The 20,137-nt window shown below is 44.9% G+C and overlaps 1 protein-coding gene across 6 annotated transcripts in view; it reads left to right on the plus strand.

Annotated features, from left to right (window-relative positions):
• LOC139277496 (tyrosine-protein phosphatase non-receptor type 1-like) overlaps positions 1-20,137 on the plus strand; it is a 133,478-nt gene that overhangs the window by 38,253 nt on the left and 75,088 nt on the right. Inside the window, exon 1 of one of the 6 annotated variants that reach the window (XM_070896015.1) lies at positions 16,502-16,528. The exons of the other annotated variants lie outside the window; for them this stretch is intronic. The gene's annotated coding sequence lies outside the window, so the exon portion shown is untranslated. Of the gene's footprint in view, positions 1-16,501; positions 16,529-20,137 lie in introns of those variants that run through there. 6 annotated transcript variants of the gene reach the window in all.

A 20,137-nucleotide genomic window follows, 5' to 3' on the forward strand; every position in this document is an offset into this window, starting at 1 on the left:
GGCACGCGCACATTCTAGGAGCTAGAGTTTCGGTTGTCGGCGAAAACGGTAGTTGTACGGCAAAAATACTGTTCTCGCTGCGCTCCCGTTTTTAGGCCTAAATTTCGGCCTTTACGATCGGTAAAGTCGGTATTGCACGAGGATTCGCGCGCAATCTTTTTTGCAGGTCTTCATACTTATCGATGCTGACAGGGCTGCACCGACAGGTTTGACCCGCCAGTATTCTGGACGTGGCGGAGAGTGCCAAAAGTACGACAGTAACGCAATCCGCGGCATTGCATGTCGTTTCACGTTGGCGCATCTCTCCCCGGCGGTATAAGGAAGCTCCGCTGTAAGAAGATGCCCGACGATCCCGCCGACTGGGTTTTTGCCACGGAGGGTCAAATCGCGAAGTCGGTGAAATTCTAGCCCTTAGATTGATTTAGCTCCTCTTAACCACCCATAGCTGTGTGAACCTTTGATCTGCCTTCAAAATGTTAGGTACAAAATTCTGGGCATCAAAAAGAATTTTACTTTTTTGTAACTATCTCATTCTTTGAAAAGCAATCACATAGATATTGATGCTTAAAAATATCTGGCTGGTCATTACTTTTCTACCACAATATTTGCTATTGGCAGGCTATCTAAAACAAGTAAAATATTATGATTTTTTTGCACCAGGTGTGCCTTTTATATATCTAGTCAAGTATCTTGGATGTTTAAAGTCTGTACTTATAGTATCCTTTTATTAATGATGCAGCAGGGCTATTTTAATTAAATCTAGATTACAAGGCAGTAATTATTCTATTGGCTGGATATTTGGCTTTCTCCATTTCAGGGCGAAAATTGAGGCGAGGCGGGAAAATTACTGCCCAATTAGCGTTACTGATTAATTGCCTAACTTTCGGCATTTGAGGTCTGTACCAGAAGCGCAGCACAAAGGGAGGCATTGCATTTTTTTCGCGGCGCAAAAACAGGATCCTCGCTAACTTTAGTGCGGGGCTGGGAGTACTCCGAGAGGCCATGGGAGGGGGAAAAGAAAGAAAAAAAATCAAAAACATATTAATGTTGCCAACACCCTTACCTGACACGTCGCTGCAAAAATATAAAAAAATAAAAACTTTAACGCATCTTTTCAGTTTTTCCAACTTACCGCCGCTGGCAGGGCTGGTCCGCCGTGTTTTCCCTGGGGGTCATCGGGGCGCGGCATACGGATCGGGTGAGTCTCGAAACTCTGACGTGGTCGCAATCTGAGTTGTTGCACCCCAGTGCAGCTCTCCCGGCGGTGCTTCTATGCGCCGCCACAAAAACCGAGCCGAGGATCGCGACTGGGCAAAAACAGCTGAGCGCCCAATTTTTCGCCGCTGATGGTCAAAACGCGGCAAAAGCCCGGCCGCAAACCACCCAAAAATCCAGCCGATATATGTGCAGATAAGTACTGTTTATATCTCTTCTGGTGTCTTAATCACATTGCTGTTTGTGGGAGCTTGCAGTGCGCAAATTATCTGCCCCGTTTCCCACATTACAACAGTGACTACACTCAAAGTACTTCATTGGCTGTAAGGCGCTTTGGGACATCCGGTGGTCATGAAAGGCGCTATATAAATGCAAGTCCTTCTTTCTTAAACCTGTTGGATATAATTTTGCCAGAACACTGGTGTATGAGGGTGTGAATGAGAATAATCTGGGCAGACAGCCTAAAAGGCCTGCGAATCAACTGAGCATTTCCTTCTTGTATTGTGACAAACAAAAGTCTGGGAATAAGTTTCTGAGAAAAGATAGGGCAGTTTGTGTATCGTGGTGAAGTTTGATGTGCAGATAACTATTTTTGCTTTCTGGAAAAGATGCAATGCTAGTAAAACATTGAAATATTATATTTTCATTAAGAGTTGACAGGGAGTCGATTAACCTGTGATGGTTTAGAGCAGGGGTTGTGGTCTGTGAGACAAGTGCCCCTAAAGTCCTGACTGTCGAGCTCATGAACCCAAGCGACTCTACCTTATCTATGCTTACGTTTCATAGTTGCTGGTTTGTCCTACGAATTTTGTGGGTCTAGGTGTTTGGAAAAGGCTATTGCCTCAATTAAATTCCTAACTTGGAACACCAAGATCTATTGAAAATCAACAACGAGAAGTATGTAATATTTTGCCATCTTAGCTACATGGGACGTATGTGCAGTCCAGTAATACAAAAAGCTTAAATAACTCTGGTTTGGACAATATCAAAAGAGAAAGATATATTCTTTTACCCCACCAGAATTATTCCTTTAAACGACAAATTACAAATTATGGTTCAATTTTAAGCCATCACCTACACATCGCTTGAAGTTCATTATTGCCATAAGGTCACTAGATTCTCCCAACATATCGTGTAGTGTACAACAATGGTGAATAATGCAGGAAGCACATGTGTGAAGGAAATTGAGTTTCCAGAAGACTTTAAGCACCATATTTGAGATTCTTCTGTTCATCAATGATTTGTGTATTACAACAACTGCATATGAAGAATTGATGTTCAGACTTTATCAGCTTATTATAGGTGGAGCTTGCATTGAGGAAGTATGATCTACCCAAATATTTCCCTATTACAATGTCTGGAATCCAAAATCCTCGGGAACGAGCCCATGCCATTTTTGGGTTTTTCCGCATTTTGGACAAGAAAATCAATAGTCTGAAATCTGGAATCCGCGCCAGGTTTTGAACGGCGAGGTCTGAAATCCAACGCGGATTCAGTCGAGGATTCCGGATTTCAGACTATTGATTTTCTTGTCTGCAATCCGGAATCCTTGACTGAATCCGTGCCGGATTTCGGACCTCACCACGCGCCAATTCACTCCACTCCTCGCTGATTCCCGGTAAGTAGCCTCCTTATTCCTCCTACTAAACTGAACCATCCCACTGTTGGCCGTCTCAAAAATGTCTGGTTGTCCATCTGGGATGTGCAAAATGTCCGGTTTTCGGACAATGATTCTGGACGATTCCAGCTATGTGCAAAATGTCTGATTTTTGGACAATTCCGGTTTTCAGATCCGGATTTGGGACGTTGCACCTGTACTTGGAAAGAAATGCATATTGCCACAAAACCAACATAGTACATTTCTAAAAAGGAGTCCTGGTGGCATCTTACTCTTGTGCAGAAAAGTTGACAGATGGGTCCAGTTTCAAACATTTAACTATAATTCCAGAATAAAACAATATTAACATAATTGTAACAAACTAGCAACAGTTTCTACGATGGTATCCTAGTAAGTTTGAGTGGTCCCATCTCGTGATATCTCACATTTTGGAGTATCTCAAGCTTTTTACATATAATTACAAAGACGGAAACAGATCATTCGGCCCGACCAGTCCATGCCCGCGTTGATGCTCCTCCTTGCATCCTTCCTCATTGATTTCAACGTAGTTCTATTCTGCTTCATTTTGTGGCTGGCTGTATCAATCTTGCATGACTCATTTGGCTTAGATTGTTGGGCCATCACCCACTGGTATCTCATTTTATGCAAGCTGTTTGCAAATTGTGCCCCTGCTGCCTCCCTTCGGTTAATGTACCCATGGTTTGAATCTCTTGAATGCATAAGTTTGATTCATAATAATCAATTCGCAAGCTGTGCAGATTTCTATTATGAATCAGTTGCATTTGATCTGACATTCTGCCTGAACAGTTTTTGGCTTTAAAAACACTGGGCCAGTTTGAATGTCATTTTCCAGTTTCAATTCAGTCAAGAAATTGTATTATTTTGTTGGCCACTTGCGCCAGAATGGAACATTTCTATTGCACAGCTTTTTGCCGAGCTCTAAGTTTTATATCTCCCTTGTGGAATAATGTAAGCATCCTCCAAAGCTCTTTATAGTGTATGATGCAAGGATATATGACATCTGGTGACAAAGCAGCAGATAGTGTGTGTTTCACACTGCTACCATCTTACAGGGAAGCAGTGCAAGGGATAAGTTGAGGATCATTCCATCTGTTCGAAGGCAACTCCCTGCGCAGTTCTCAATAGGATTCTTATTGATAGTACAGTATTTGCAAGCCTGCCATGTGGAGAATTTCTCATTTATTCGAAATACTGCTTTCTACATATAAACTAGCATAGAACAATACCTTTGGAAGATCAGTCCCAGCAGCTGGCTCCAATTTAAGGGCCTTTGCACCCCTTTTCTAAATTTCTTCGACTTTTTGTATGCTTTTATGAAATGTGAAGAGTGAGCAGCAAAAGGTAAAATTGCCTATCTTGTAGTTTTAAAGATTTAGTGTTCAGTCATTAGCTTCAGTTTAGCTTCTGGTCAAAATGAACTGATGCAATGGTGCAGGTCCAAGAGGGTTTATATGACATGGGCATATCAAACCATGTCAAATACTGCCTTTCTGAAATGCCATGATGCTTCAGTGCACTCTTCGAATATATCAAGCTAACATGTACACCCTCAACACACCACAGAGGTACATATTTGACAATTAAGACCCTACAAAGTAAGTAATCATTTTAAAATTGGTGCATCTTTAATTCATTCTTACACTTGCATGCTTTTGGTCCTTAAAATATATTGGCTTCTACTCACATTTCGACATTGTTTTTCTTTTTTGCAGTGGTGCATACATTGCTTGCATTGGCTATTTTCTACCTTGCATCTACACCCCTTTAAATCAAGAAACTAGTAAAAAAAAACTAATCCGGTGGATAATAGAAATTGAAATGTTCTGGGGATTTCAGGAAATAGATGCTGGAGTCTCAAAAGGAGACTATCCAACTGTGGTAGTGCAGATACTGTAGTGGAAGTGCAGATACTGTAGTGGAAGTGTCGATACTTGCTGTAAGGATAATTTAATATTTTTGGATACCCGGAGCTTTAATTGGTAGATAAGTATTGATTAAAATATTAGAAATTCTAAAGTACTCAGAGTACTTTTTGCTTTCTTTGATTAGAAGGGTGTGGTTGGATTCTTGTCTTAGCCAGTGGATTCCCAAACAAAACTCATTTGTTCATGCATGTCTGGCTGCCAGTACTGTACAGAATTGAAGTTTTTTTTAAATTCTAAATTCTGAGGCAAAGCTAAGGAAAGTTAAAGGGCTGATGCATAAATTTAGCTTTCACTTGTTTTTACAACCTTACCCGCCATCATTTATTAAATTCAATATGTCTGTAGTTGAAAACTGATGAGGCCATTAATTTCGGTAGCAATATTTTTTTAAATTATATGAACTAGTTTTAGGCAAATGTTTGTAGCTTGCAGGGCAGATAGTGGATCACACTTGAAAATGACATTTTATAACAGTGCTTTTCCTGACTTAACGCTCCAAGTTATATATACCAATGGTATTTTTAGAGGGGAAATCTTGGAAGAAAGTCTACCAACTTATAAATGTTGCGATGGCTGCAACTATAATAGCCATGGCTGCATTTTATTGGAGAAGTTTGAAGCAAGAATTGGCAGTAAAACTGCACTGCATGAAATGTAGGACACATGGGGGAATGAAGACGAGGAGTGACAAGTTCGTGGTTGCGATTTTACATAGTCACAGAGTTTGCTGCTGATTTATAATCACAGCTCACACAGCTTTGTGATCATGCAGTCTGGGAAGGCATCCAGTTAAGTAGAGAGAGAAAAAGATAGAGAACTAACACGTGAATAACCACTGGCTGCTGCTTTATATCTTTAAAATCAAGAGAAACAATAGTGATGGCCTAGGAGCATGTTTCTAGTGTCTTGGCTGGGGAATGGTCTTGGGATGGTATAGTGGCGCACAATCTCCTATAAGCCAATTCAAAACTGTTTTAGTCTTGCGTGTTTTAAATATAATTTAACAGTCAACTAATGGAGAAAAGGGTAAGGGTGCTAAAGATGTCTGTTTATGTAATTATTTGTCTATTAAAATGCTGTGGACTACAGGAGTTCCCTGTGAAGCTATTAACTCAACAAGGTCTTGGCTTATAATAATAACAATGCCCCGGGGGGCTGAAATTGGGAACAGCGGGGCTTTTTTCTGCTGTAACGAATTTGAATGTTATTGACCATTGGCTTTAGCCAGATAAACTGCAATAAGAAGTGAATTGCTGTATTTTATTTTACAAACTTTAAAAAGTTGAAATGCAGATTGTGGATGCTGAAATTTTCACTAAAGTAGAATAGAAAACAGCTGCAAAAAAACCCAATGGGTGCTAATGGTATCTGTTGTGTAGAGTAGCAGTACAGCAATTACCATATTTATTTATCTAATGGTCATTGGATACAGACCTCGTGTTTTACGAGGGGGTGGATAACAAATGTATTGGTGATCTAAACAGAGGTCCAGCAGAGACAGTAAAACATAATTTGAAGAGGATATTGATTTTTGAAGGGAGGGGAAGGGAAGAAAAAGATGCTGAGGGAGAATCCCAGAGGAGGGGAACAGAGATGGCTGAAAAAACAGTCATCAATCAGGTATTGGAATCAGAAGTTTTGAACAATGTGGGAACTGCTCAGCTTAGAATTGAGCAATGCATTGGGTTTGCACATATCTGCTAAGCTTGAGATGGCAGCCAAAGATGGAGTTGCGATTGGAAGTGAAAGGTGTTTTCAGGAGCCTGAGGAAGTTTTGGCTTATCCAGACAGGCAGTTGGAGATGTGGCAGCAGCCATGAGGTTGATGGAGGAGGTGCGTATACTGTACTGTACTGCATTGTGTTTAAGGATTGCTCTTTTTTTTCTCTGCTTACAATTTTACAATTTGAGCAGCAATGTTAGAATTTAGTTCATTGGAGTTTCGCATGATTTCTGCTCGGGTAAAAGCTTAATCTCTGTGGCATCAAGTCAAATAATGACCAGATTCTCAAACGCACAGGTTACACATTAATCACCTGACCAGCAGTCAACTGAAGTCAATTACAAAGTAAGACCAAACGCATCAGTCAATTGCTCAGCTGCAGAAATCATCAATTGTTTAAAAAGTTGAAGAATGGATAATTTCTTGGCAATCTCAATCCTCTTCATGATACTGGAGGATGCCTTGTTCCAGTCATACAATGATTACGCTGCTTGATTGCACTGATTCATGGGGGAGTTAACATTTGGATTTATGCTAATGAGTTTGCACGGAAACTTGGGTCAAATTCCACCTTGGCAAAACCAGCAATGTCTGACTCCAAGCCCATGTATTTAACTGAAATAGTGAATATCAAGGCTTTGAGAATATATTTGGAATAATAGAAAGAACGACTTGCATTTATATAGCGCCTTTCATGGCCACTAGACGTCTGAAAGCGTTTTACAGCCAATGAAGTACTTTTGGAGTGTAGTCACTATTGTAATGCGGGAAGTGCAGCAAACTCCCACAAACAGCCATGTGATAATGTCCAGATAATCTGTTTTTGTTATATTGATTGAAATAGTGCCATGGGATCTTTTATGTCCACCTGAGAAAGCAGATAGGGCCTCGGTTTAGCGTCTCATCCGAAAGACAGCACCTCCGACTGTGCAGAACTCCGGAGCCTCGGTACTGGAGTGTCCGCCTAGATTTATGTGCACAAGTCCCTGGAGTGGGACTTGAACCCACAACCTTCTGAATCGGAAGCGAGTGTGCTATCCACTAAGCCACAGCTGACACTAGTAAAAAACTTGGAACAGTGTTTACAGCAAATAGATGTGCAAATTAGATCTCTGAAAAGTATAACACATCATTAAAAAAATTTGGTTACACATTTAAAAAAAAATCTGTTTACACATGACCTAAAAAACTGTGTGCTGTTTAACCAGTCTTTCCTGTTTCAGGAAATCAGTGCCATAATTGTTCAAACTGTCCTACAGATAATCACAGTAAACATTTCTTAGAAATATAAACTTCTGTTGCAGCATTATATTTCCAGTGTTTTGGAAAATAACAGGAAGTGCTGAAAATTTTTCTAGAAATATTCTGCAAAAAAAACTACTTTTTGCCCAATACTTGAATTGTACCAAACAGTTTTCATCTGGAGAGACAGACAGTTGCAGAGCAAGCCTATTTATTTGCATCATAACATTTAAACGGGCCTTGTGTTCATTTTTTTATTTTTGTTTGTGACTTTATTCTTATGATCCTGTTTTTTTTTTTTTAAGTGTGTCAGACTAGTGTGAGCATCTTTGAGATGCTCAGGGTGGTGCGGAGAACTCTTACATGGAGGGCCCATGGAGGTGCTTGGGCACCTGGCAGCCATCACTTGGAAAAGAGCTTCCCTCCTACTGTAACTTGCACTACCAGTACCCCCATGACTATCTGCAAACCTGAGGGCCCTGCCTGTAGTCATTTCCTGTGGAGAAACTGTTCCATTGTGAGCCATGAAAAAGTGCACCTCCTGTTTAAGAATTGCAGGAGCTCTGGTCGTTATCCCGTTATCCCGTCCTCCCAATGGGTGAGCTGTCGATAGCGCAGGTCGTGGGGACAACTTGCCATTGATATTAAAATACCACCTGCCTGCTATGCGAAGTCAACCAAAATCAGCCCCACTGTTCCACTCCTTTCAGCACCAGTTTGAATTTTCCAGTTCTGACAGCCAACCCTCTGAGTGAAACTGCCAATTGGTGTTGAAATTTGGGCTGTGGATTCTTCCAATCCAGACATTGAACTCCATTTCACTTGAATTCCTTGAGCAGGTGGGGACTTGCATCCCATCAGTTTAGGCTGGATTTGAACCTCGCTCTTGGTGCAAGTACATAATTCAAATCCACAGTGCTGCCAGTTGCCTTGATGGGGATTTTCACCATTTTGGACAATGTGGATAAATACACTAATTATGAGCTACGTAAATTGCATAGGTTATTTAGCAATATTTCGCAAACTAGTGGGGGCAGCAATAGTCTTTTAGTTGCCTTTTTACAAAATATATTCATAATTGAGAATGTAGTTAGTTTTCCTGCTGATTGAGTTTCTTGCACAATGGCAATTCAGCAGAATAAAGCATAAAGGTGTACAATCAGTTGCATTTTTCAAGTTTCTAAATGTTTGATTTATCTAGAAAACCCCAAGCTGACAACAGGAGGTAGGAAGTGGGGATCCTTCAGAGATGCACCTCAAATGTATTTCCTTATCAGTAAAACCTATAACCTGTACTCGTTTTCTGTTAGATACACTATGTAGCTGAGGAATGTTGTAACAAGCAAAGCTTTTGTTCTGGTACCTTGCACTGTCTTATTTTACCAATCACAAAAGCGATGCCTTTAACTCATTAAAAATAGATGTTGTTTCTTCTGCCCGAAGCTTGTCAGCCCTTGCACTTTCTCTCTCTACTGCAATTTACTCTTTCTCTGCCCTGTAATTAAATATTGTTCATACTGTAAATACTGGCAACCAGCCGATGTCTTTCCAGGAAAAATCACAGGATTATAAAAACCAGTCAAACAATGGTACATTTGAGAAATATTTGCCTATGTCAGTCGGTTCATATTCTATAAATGAGGAAGTAGATCTGAAGGTATAAGACTTGATGAGTGCAACATGTGTGCACAGAGGGGAAAACCACAATTGTACATTCTAAGAAAACTTTTCTGGTCGTGAGTTCAAGTTTAATTTGCTGCTCTGACAGTTGCAAAATGTACACCAGTTACGCGATTGAATGAGTGGCAAATGCAGTTCAACTTAATTAAATGTTGAAGTGAAGCATTTTTGGGAGAAGATGGAATGGAAATACAACCTAAATGGTGAAATTCTCAATGCAGTGTGCAGCATTATAAAGATTTAGGCGCACAAATATACAGATCCTTACAACTTTATTGCAGGTAGAAAAATCCATTACAAGGGCAAATGGGATTCTGGGTTTTATATATAAAGGCATTGAATAAACAAATCGGGGAGATGATGAATCTGTAAAAGACATCAGATGGAGCAAGGTTGTCTGGTCAGTGAATGGGCTACATATGATTACACATGAACTCGGGCTCCCATAAACGCAAGTCCCTTAGACAAAATGCCCCCCCCCCCCTCACTCCGGGATCACAAAGCTACGCCCCAGATGTGAAAATGTGAGTCCCCCTCCAATGTGCACAAAATGTGAGATCTGCCAAAGTGAGACTCCAATGTGCACAAAACCAGGAAAACCCATACACCAAAAATCAAGGTGAGCCATACACCAGTGAGATGCCCACAAGCAAGCTACACAATCAGACAGCCTTACAGGAAAAATGTGAGCTGCCAAAAGTGAGATCTCTTGTACAAAAATGATACCTACTAAAGTGAGACAATAAATGAGACATTGGAGGAGGATGGTGTGGTGTTCCATGTCGGAGGCTGCAGCGAGGTTGAGGAGGGATAATTCACCACAATCACAGGATGTCATTGTTGGGACAGTTTCAGTGCTGACTCAAGAGATTCTAACATGGTGTTGCAGGAATGTTGGGCATGGACTGGGAAGGTGATAGCACATTCAAGGACTTGGGAGAGGAAAGAGAGGTTAGCTGCAATTTTACATCACTACTGCTCAATGGTCAACAGTTAGCCGACTCTACTTCGCATATGTGGCTATTATTCATGTTTGAACCTTGAAAGTCTCGACACGCTGTTCAAGGGAAGGCATTATATCCAAGTTCAATTCTGTATTGACCCAATGACCTGACTCTTTCAATTGGACATTGTAAGTATCGATCATTGTCAGTAACCCTATCTGATTCTCCTTGTTAAACACTGGTACTAGAATTACATAAAATATTCAGCATCAAAACAGGCCATTCAACCCAATCAGTCCACGCTGACATTTATGCTCCATTCTTCCTAATCTAATTCTATCAGCATAACCCTTCTGTTCCATTTTATGCATCCACTTGCAGTTCCTGTTATTCGCCACTCTCTAGGTCAAAAGGTTGCTTCTGAATTCCCTATTCGATTTCTTGGTAACTATCTTGTATTGATGGCCTCTAGTTTTGCTTATCCCCACAAGTGGAAGCACTGTCTATTCTATCAAAACTTTTCATAATTTTAAAGGCCCAATTAAGTCACCCCTTTAGCCTTCTCTTTTCAAGAGGAAAGAGACCCAACTTATTCATCCTTTCCTGATGGGCCTAGTCGCACAGTTCTGGTATCATCCTTGTAAATCATTTTTGAACCCATACCAGTGCCCCTATATCCTTTTTATGATATGGTGACCAGAACTGTACACTGTACTCCCAAGTGTGGTCCAACCAAGGTTCGATACAAGTTTAGCATAAGTTCTCTGCTCTTCAATTAAATCCCTCTGGAAATAAACCCTAGTTTTTGGTTGGCTTTTGTTATGGCCTTATTGACCCCCACCCCCCAAAAATTTGGTGTCGACCGCAAGTTTAGAAATTGTTTTTAATTCCAAGGTCTAAATTGTTCATATTAATTAACAATGGTACTGTAGGCACATGTGTTGCCACTGTCCTGATTGTACCATTTGGAGCTGCAATGTAAATAGAAGATTATCAAGATAAATGGTATTGGTGTTGGTGTTTTAGTTTGACTTGATTGATTTGAAATTTGGCTCCACCAGCTTTTGTTACTGTGCAGGTCCTATACTCAAGGTTCTTGGTGACCAAATATGATTTCAAGTGGAATAATAGTAATTGCTGCAAATGCACAGCAGCTCCATCAAAGTGGGGCTGATCAACACAACGAAAGGGTGAGGGGAAGGGAGAGAGAAAATTAGTTAAATGGATTTTATTGAAAAGCTGGCGTTAAAACTGACTGAGGAAGTAAGATTACCATCGCACTGAGGAAATGAACAGATATTAAAAGAAGATAGGATGTGAAAATAGCTAATTGGAGAAAGGGAAAATCCAAAGTTTAAAAACAGCATCCGACAAGAGAAACGACCGAGCAAGCCACGCGCACACTCAATGGGCCCAAGTTTCCACATGATTCGCGCCTGATTTTTAGGAGCAACTGGTGGAGAACGGACTATTTTAGAAATTGCAATTCTCCACTTTTTTTTTCTGCAGTTCTAGTCAGGTAGAACAGTTCTAGTTTAGAACAGAATTTTTTCTTCAAAAGGGGGCGTGTCCGGCCACTGACGCCTGATTTGAAAGTTTCTACAGTGAAAATGTACTCCAAACTAAAGTAGAATGGAGCCAGTGAAGATTTTTGTAGAACTGAAAAAACCTGTTCTACACATTAAAAAATCAGGCGCAGGTTACAAATTAGGCGTCCAGAACGAGGTGGGGGGGAAGGGAACTCATTAAATTCGACAATAAATCCTTATTTATACTTGTACAAATATTATACAAATAAATCCAACCTGAATAAACAGTTATAAGCCACGAAAAGATTAAATAAACCATCTTCCTACCTGTGTGAAAGTGCTTCAGCCAGGGAGAATTCTGCAACTGTTCGTGCCGCTGAGAGAGAGAGCAGAGGGGGGGGGGGGGGGGGGGGAAGAGAGAGGGGGGTCGGGTTGGGGAACAGGAGCGCGGGTCGGGTCAGTCGGGGGGGGAGGAGCAGGTCTCGGCGGGGGGTGGGGGGGAGCGGGTCTCGGGGCGGGTAAGCGGGTGTCGGGTCTGGTCGGCGGGGGGGGGGGGGAGCAGGAGCTGGCTGTGGGAGGAGCCTCATTCACGCAGCCCCAGTGAGGCCATTCAGCCAGGGCTAGGGGCTGCGTGCTTCAAGCCCCTCCCACACAGTTCGGCGCCTGGAGCTACTGCACTTGCGTGCCGACTGTAGCGCGCATGTGCAGAGGTCCCGGCACTGTTTTCAGCGCCGGGACCTGGCTCTGCCCCCGCCCCCCACAGCTCGTGCTGGCTGCGCCGCAGGCCAGAGAACCTGTAAGTAGGTCGAGAATACCGAGGATTTTTTTAGGCGCCGTTTTAGGCACGAAAAACGGACGCCCAGCTCAGAGGGGCGCCCGTTTTTTTTCTTGTGGAAACTTGGGCCCATTGTTATCTGTTTGATTAAGCACAACAGTACTACTCAAAGGTGGTGTGGAGAACTTAAAATGAGGTAACTGGAATTACTCTACTTTATTTTGGTGATGAGACTTGGAACTTCTGCCTGTATTTTGATCATGTGTAGGTTGTAACTAACCTGGTGCTATAAATAAATCTGCTGGTCCAAACCATAATAATGTACAGTATCTTTGTACAAGAAAGCAGCTAAATAAAATGCACGTACAGGTTGAGCATCCGAAATCCAGACACCGGGCCGGTCCGGAAAATGTTCTGAAATCCGGACTCCCCCGCCTTGGCGGCTCGACCTCTGCAACCAACCCTCACCCCGGCAGCCTGCCCCGGTCCTTAGCGGCTCGCCCTTGGTGGCTCAACCTTGTCTTCTTCCCCCGACCCCACCTACCCCGGCCCAAGCAAAGACGTTCCGGAATCCGGAACAGCCGAGGTTTCCGGATTTCGGACATCACACTGTGTACCTGTATCAAAAATTGCTTTCTAGTTGATTCAGCAAACTGTAGGTTAGTTAATTGAGACTAGTATATGTAAATAGCTTGATTAAATGAAGAAATATAAGCTGGCAAATCATAAGCTGCCCAATCATAAGCTGCCCTATCTAATTTTAACTTTTTTGATATAACCTTGAACAGTGCGTTTTTTTTTAAAGCTTCAAGAGTTAATGAGCAGACATTGTTCCTTGAATGGGAGTCAGCCTTGTTTGTTCTACAGCAGTAGTTCTCAAAGTTTTTTGGTTGAAGGGCTCTTTGCAAATGGATCAGTAATTGTAGCCCCCCTTCCTTTATCATACTCATAATATGAAAGTGCTGCATGTAAAGAGTGTTTTAATAGTGAATTTAAGAAAACATGTATTTACTTCCAGACATCAGTGAGATGGGTGTGCCTGCTCTCACTTCAGAGTCTGTCTATGCTTGGTGTGATGTTTGACGATGGCGATCTTCGTACTGCTCTCATCGCTCCTCCATGTGCACTCCCCTCCTACATGAGACAGCCAGCCCACTACGCTACACATGTAGCCGCACTTCACCCCCGGCTCGCACCAGACCTGCCTCCTGCTGCCGCTGAGGAGGTAGGAGCGGAGTGCGCCTTCACGTGTCCCGTAAGGCTGGCCCTGCTCAATATTCATTGTTTAGTGGACCCCCTGGAAAGTCTACTAACCCCGAGGTGTCTGCCGAGCCCAGTTTGAGAACCACTGTACAGTTTTACTCATTGTATCTTGGTATGGTTAATGACTTTGGGCTCAATTTTGGCCAGGAGTTGCTCCACTTTTTTTTGGAGTAACATGATTTTTCTGGCGTAACTTAAAAATCCCCATTTTGCACAATCAATTTGCACCAGTGTAAGTGAGTTAGTTACTGATTTTTTTTTTAAGTTTCATTTTTTTTCTCAAAAGGGGGTGTGACCAGCCACCTACACCAGTTCTGCCCATTTAGGCAACTTTGGCCAGCTAACAGTTACTCCAAATCTACTGAGGCCAGCGTATATGGCCACTTCAGAAAACCCTTGCGGAGCGTAAAGAAATCAGCGCAGGTAGGTACATCGGAGGCCATTCGGCCTGGGATAGGGGCGGGAGGTCAGCAGAACTGATAGTGCTCCTGCCTGGATGATTTCTATCCGATCTCCTGCCCGCCCCAAGCTTTGACCGAGTGAGTTTCAAAAGACTAAAATTTAATTTGGTCACTAATAAACTTAATGACTAAAGAATGTGAATAGGATCAAACAGCTACACAGGACATCATATGACAAACTTTGCAAAGTTAATTCACTGTACAACAGAAGCATTCAAGCTTAAACTACAAAAATCAAAGAAGTAAAAGATAGTTGAATTAAATTGCCCTAATTTCTCAACTAATTTAAACAACTATTTGTTTGCAATGATTTCTGTCAGTTCTCCTGCCTGCCTGCCCCTAGCCCTGGTCGAGTGGCCTCCCGGTGTGATTGCTAGATGAGTAAAGCTTCAAATCAACTAACCCTACCCACAGCAACATTTGGCCGACATCAGGTCCCTCCCACACAGTGATTGCAGCAAGACACCGAGAGGCCGGGAGCGAGGAGCTATTACACGTGCGCGGACATGTGCAGACGTCCCGGCACTGTTTTCAGCGCGACCACAGGGAGGAGGCCGGACAACGGTCAAAGTGAGGAGGAATTTTTTCGGCGCACTTCTGAACGGAGAAAAGCGGCGCATCTCCGGTAAGTGCACCGAAAAAAGGGGTGGGCCAAAATTGATCCCTAAATTACAGCAGTAACTCTTGTGATCAAACACTTGGTTATGGGCATGACTGATTATCCATGGGTTCATTTGAAGGTCGTGTGTGTAATCACACTTCAGAATGAACTGTGACAAGACCAGTATGTACTTGTTGGATTGGAGAGTGGCATAACAAATACTGTTATCTGCGGATAAAATGTCCAATTTTCTCCACTCATTGATTTCCTTGCTGGGGTACATCTTCTGGTACCTCACCTAGATATCCATTTTTAATGTGTTAAGCCAGCAGGCTGTTTGTTGTGCCCTTCTCCACCTCCTATAATACAACATAGTTGAGCTCAGCCATGTATTTGTACAACATCCATGCACTCACTTTTCCAGCATGGGGTGACTGCATACCAATTGGGAATACAGACCCTGGACAGTTTTTCCTCTTTTTCTCGGGCACACTGAGGCCAACAGTGGTTTGGGGCTATTTAAAAAATATATATAATCTAATTAATTTATGCACTACAGTTGAGGCCACTGACTGGGAGCATCTTGGTGTGTGTGGTTCAATTATTTACTGGATAATCTCAATGAGGTCTAGGGGAAGCCTGCTTCAGGAGTATCTGTTGAATGAGACCAAAGCACATGTCCATACTGAATGTTACCTCAGCTTTTTCAAATGTTACCTGTAAGGCATGATGGATCCAAAATATTACCACCTTTTTAATCCAAACATGCATATCTAAACATGTCAAGCTGCTTATTTAACAACTTCCTCTACGCAGTACCAGGATTTATTTTTTTAGTATACAACAGGAACTGCAAGTGAATGCAATCTGGTTAAATGACTAACCTAGTTAGCTACTTAAATTAACTGCCTGTACTCCACTGTTGTTCTCTGTTGCTGTACCTGTACTTGACACTTGCCTTTTGTTGTAGTCTGGGGACGTCCTTTAATATAATTTATGTGCACCAAGTGTCAAATAAATGATTGCTGCTTGGAAACAAAAATAATTTCTGCAATCAACAAAGCACATAGTGGGACGAAAACTAAAAAAAATGGGGGTATATACTTGGTGGATGAACAGAGACATGGGCCAAATACATATTGTCCTGAAAATGCAAAATGCTGTTAAATAAAGCTGTAAAACAAAAAGAGCAGTGGCACTTTTAAGTTTTATAAATAGACACAAGTACAAGAGCTAAGATACTGATAAAGTTGTACAAGGCAGTTGGGCAGTATAATTTTTTATGTCCTATTGTAGAAATAACATTGAAGCCATTGCGAGCATGCAACACAGCCTCATCAGGATGATGCGAGGAATGGAAAATTGTAGTTATGAAGACATTGGTGCTACTGGGACAATTTTCCACTGGAGTGGAGAATGCCAAGAGGAGATTTCAGAAGGTTTTTTTGATGGGGTGACTGAAGAAATACTGTTTCCCCTGCTTGGGAAGATAGAGGCCATCAATTAAAAATTATGACTGAGTAAGGAGTGAGGTTAGTTGAAATGTCTTTATGGAGCTGTTATAGCATGCAATGCTTTGCTAGAGGGAATTGTTGAGGCAGAGACTATTGCATCTTTAAGAGACTGAAGCAGAGACGAGGGAGAGATCCAGGGTGCAATATAGGGGTCAAGTTTCGGGCCGCGCCTAGAACGGCACAGCCCCGCGAGCCACGTCTGATTTCCATGCTCAAAACCGCGCCTAAAACTTACCTCAGTATTCTCCCCGCTGCTGGAACGTTCCAGGCCCTTAGTGCAGCGCAGCACAAGCTGTGGGGGGTGGAGCCAGGTCCCGGTGCTGAAAATCGTGCCGGAACTCTGCACATGCGCGCTAGAGTGTGTGCGCATGTGCAGGCACCCGAGGCTGTGTGGGGGGGGGCCCAAAGCACGGCGCCCCTAACCCTGGCCGAATGGGCTCACTGGGGCAGCGAAGATTGGACTGGGGCAGCGAAGATTGGACTGGACCTCCCTCCTCTGCAGCTCCTGCTAGGCCGCACCCCGTTCAGCTCGCGATCCGGCGCTCTCTTACCCCCCCACCCCCCCACCCGTTCAGCTTCAGCCCCTGCTTCCGGTCCGGCCTCCCCTCCCGCTCCGGCACCCCCAAGCTCCCGTTCCCGGTCTGGCTGTCTCCGGCACACACCCCCCCCCCCGCCCCCCAAACGTCTTCGGCAGGGCCCGCGCGAAGTCGTCTGCCTGGCTTCCTCTCCGGCCAACACCGTGCAGCCCCCCACTCTTCCCCTCCCCCCCCCTCCTCTTCCCTTCCCCTGCCCCCCCACCTCTTCCCCTTCCCCCCCCTCCTCTTCCCCTTCCCCACCTCCTCTTCCCCCCCCCTCCTCTTCCTCCTCCCTCCCCCCTCCCTCCTCCCCCCCCCTTCCCCCCCTCCTCTTCCCCCCCCTCCTCTTCCCCCCCCTCCTCTTCCCCCCCTCCTCTTCCCCCCCCTCCTCTGCCCCCCTCCTCTTCCCCCCCCTCCTCTTCCCCCCCCTCCTCTCCCCCCCCTCCTCTTCCCCCCCCTCCTCTTCCCCCCCCTCCTCTTCCCCCCCCTCCTCTTCCCCCCCCTCCTCTTCCCCCCCCTCCTCTTCCCCCCCCCTCCTCTTCCCCCCCCTCCTCTTCCCCCCCCTCCCTCTTCCCCCCCCCTCCTCTTCCCCCCCCCTCCTCTTCCCCCCCCTCTCTTCCTTCCCCCCCTTCTCTTCCCCCCCCCCTCCTCTTCCCCCCCCTCCTCTTCCCCCCCTCCTCTTCCCCCCCTCCTCTTCCCCCCCTCCTCTTCCCCCCCTCCTCTTCCCCCCCCCCTCTTCCCCCCCCTTCTCCTTCCCCCCCCTCCTCCTCTTCCCCCCCCCTCCTCTTCCCCCCTCCTCTTCCCCCCCTCCTCTTCCCCCCCTCCTCTTCCCCCCTCCTCTTCCCCCCCTCCTCTTCCCCCCCTCTCTTCCCCCCCTCTCTTCCCCCCCTCCTCTTCCCCCCCTCCTCTTCCCCCCCTCCCCTTCCCCCCCTCCTCTTCCCCCCCCCTCCTCTTCCCCCCCCTCCTCTTCCCCCCCCCTCCTCTTCCCCCCCTCCTCTTCCCCCCCCCTCCTCTTCCCCCCCTCCTCTTCCCCCCCCCTCCTCTTCCCCCCCCCTCCTCTTCCCCCCCCCTCCTCTTCCCCCCCCCTCCTCTTCCCCCCCCCTCCTCTTCCCCCCCCCTCCTCTTCCCCCCCCCTCCTCTTCCCCCCCCCTCCTCTTCCCCCCCCCTCCTCTTCCCCCCCCCTCCTCTTCCCCCCCCCTCCTCTTCCCCCCCCTCCTCTTCCCCCCCCCTCCTCTTCCCCCCCCCTCCTCTTCCCCCCCCCTCCTCTTCCCCCCCCCTCCTCTTCCCCCCCCCTCCTCTTCCCCCCCCCCTCCTCTTCCCCCCCCCTCCTCTTCCCCCCCCCTCCTCTTCCCCCCCCCCTCCTCTTCCCCCCCCCCCTCCTCTTCCCCCCCCCCCCTCCTCTTCCCCCCCCCCTCCTCTTCCCCCCCCCCCTCCTCTTCCCCCCCCCCCTCCTCTTTCCCCCCCCCTCCTCTTTCCCCCCCCCTCCTCTTTCCCCCCCCCTCCTCTTTCCCCCCCCCTCCTCTTTCCCCCCCCCTCCTCTTTCCCCCCCCCTCCTCTTTCCCCCCCCTCCTCTTTCCCCCCCCCCTCTTTCCCCCCCCTCCTCTTTCCCCCCCTCCTCTTTCCCCCCCCTCCTCTTCCCCCCCCCCTCCTCTTTCCCTCCCTCCTCTTCCCCCCCTCTTTCCCTCCCTCCTCTTCACCCCACTCTCCCTCCTCTTCAGGGGGGGGGGGCAATCCCAGCGCGCTGTTTGAGGGCTCTCGGGTTGCAGTAGGTGAGTAGATACTTAATTTTTTATTTATTTGATTTTTTTTTAATTTTATTAATTTTTTTTGATTGATTTATTGGTTGATTTATTTATCATTTATTATTGATGATGGCTCTTTATTTGCAAAAGTGATGTTTCATGTTTCTAAACCAACCCCCCCCCCCCCCCCACCCTCTCGTTCCTTGCGCCTGATTTCTAAGTGCAGGCAAGGTTTTTCTGAGCGTACAAAAATCTACACTTACTCCATTCTAAGTTAGTTTGGAGTAAGTTTTCGCTGCCTAAACTTGCAAAACAGACATAAGTGGCCGGACACGCCCGCTTTTGAAAAAAAAATCTGTTCTAAAATGAAACTGTTCTAACTCGCTCGAACTGGAGCAAACTAAATGCCGAGAATTGCAATTTCTAAGATACTCCATTCTAAACTAGTTGCTCCAAAAAAATAGGAGCAACTCGGGCTGAAACGTGACCCCATAATCGCAATGGTTTCTTCAGTGAAAGAAAGATAGATTTGCATTTGTGTGTGACGAAACGTGTTGATCCTAGGTTAGAGCCATCATCAACTACTTAACCACTTTTTTAGTCAGTTGTAATGGAGAAGCAATCAGCAGGCACATTATATTTCTTCATATTATAGAACTGTAGAAGTGATTATGTATTTCACTTTGCTCCAGTTACTTTGCAATTTGTCTGGTTTATATTATAGAGTGAATTTTACAGGACTGCTAGTGACTACAATGCCTGAGAAAGGTCTGTGTAATCCTGTTCATTTACAAATCTCTATTGGAAAAGCAACATACTGCGGATGTTGGAAATCAGAATTAAAAACAGAAAATGCTGGAAATACTCAGCAGGTCAGGCAGCATTGTGGAGAGAGAAACGAGAGTTAACATTTCAGGTTCTGACAAAGGGTCATCGACCTGAAACTTTAACTCTTTCTCTCCACAGATGTTGCCTGGCCGGAGTATTTCCAGCATTTTCTGTTTTTATTACAAATCTCTAAGGTGCCCTCTTAGCCTCTACAATCTCCCTTCAATAAGTGCCACTATGTGCCCTCTGTTTTTCTGATTGTGTCTTTCTTTATATTCTTTCCCCCCCCCCCCCCACCCTGCCCCTTTTCTCAAATTGTTCTGCTGTTGGTGGCAGATTCCATAGCTGTCTGGGCACTACAATCTGGAACTCTCCCTAAACTCCTCCACTTTGCACAATCATAAGGTATGCACTTCTTTCACATTGTAACCTGAGACTACATGACTACATGCCTGAATGCATTTAAATGTTTTTCAAAAAAT

This window comes from Pristiophorus japonicus, chromosome 12, assembly GCF_044704955.1.
Source record: "Pristiophorus japonicus isolate sPriJap1 chromosome 12, sPriJap1.hap1, whole genome shotgun sequence".
Taxonomy (NCBI): Eukaryota; Metazoa; Chordata; class Chondrichthyes; family Pristiophoridae; genus Pristiophorus; species Pristiophorus japonicus.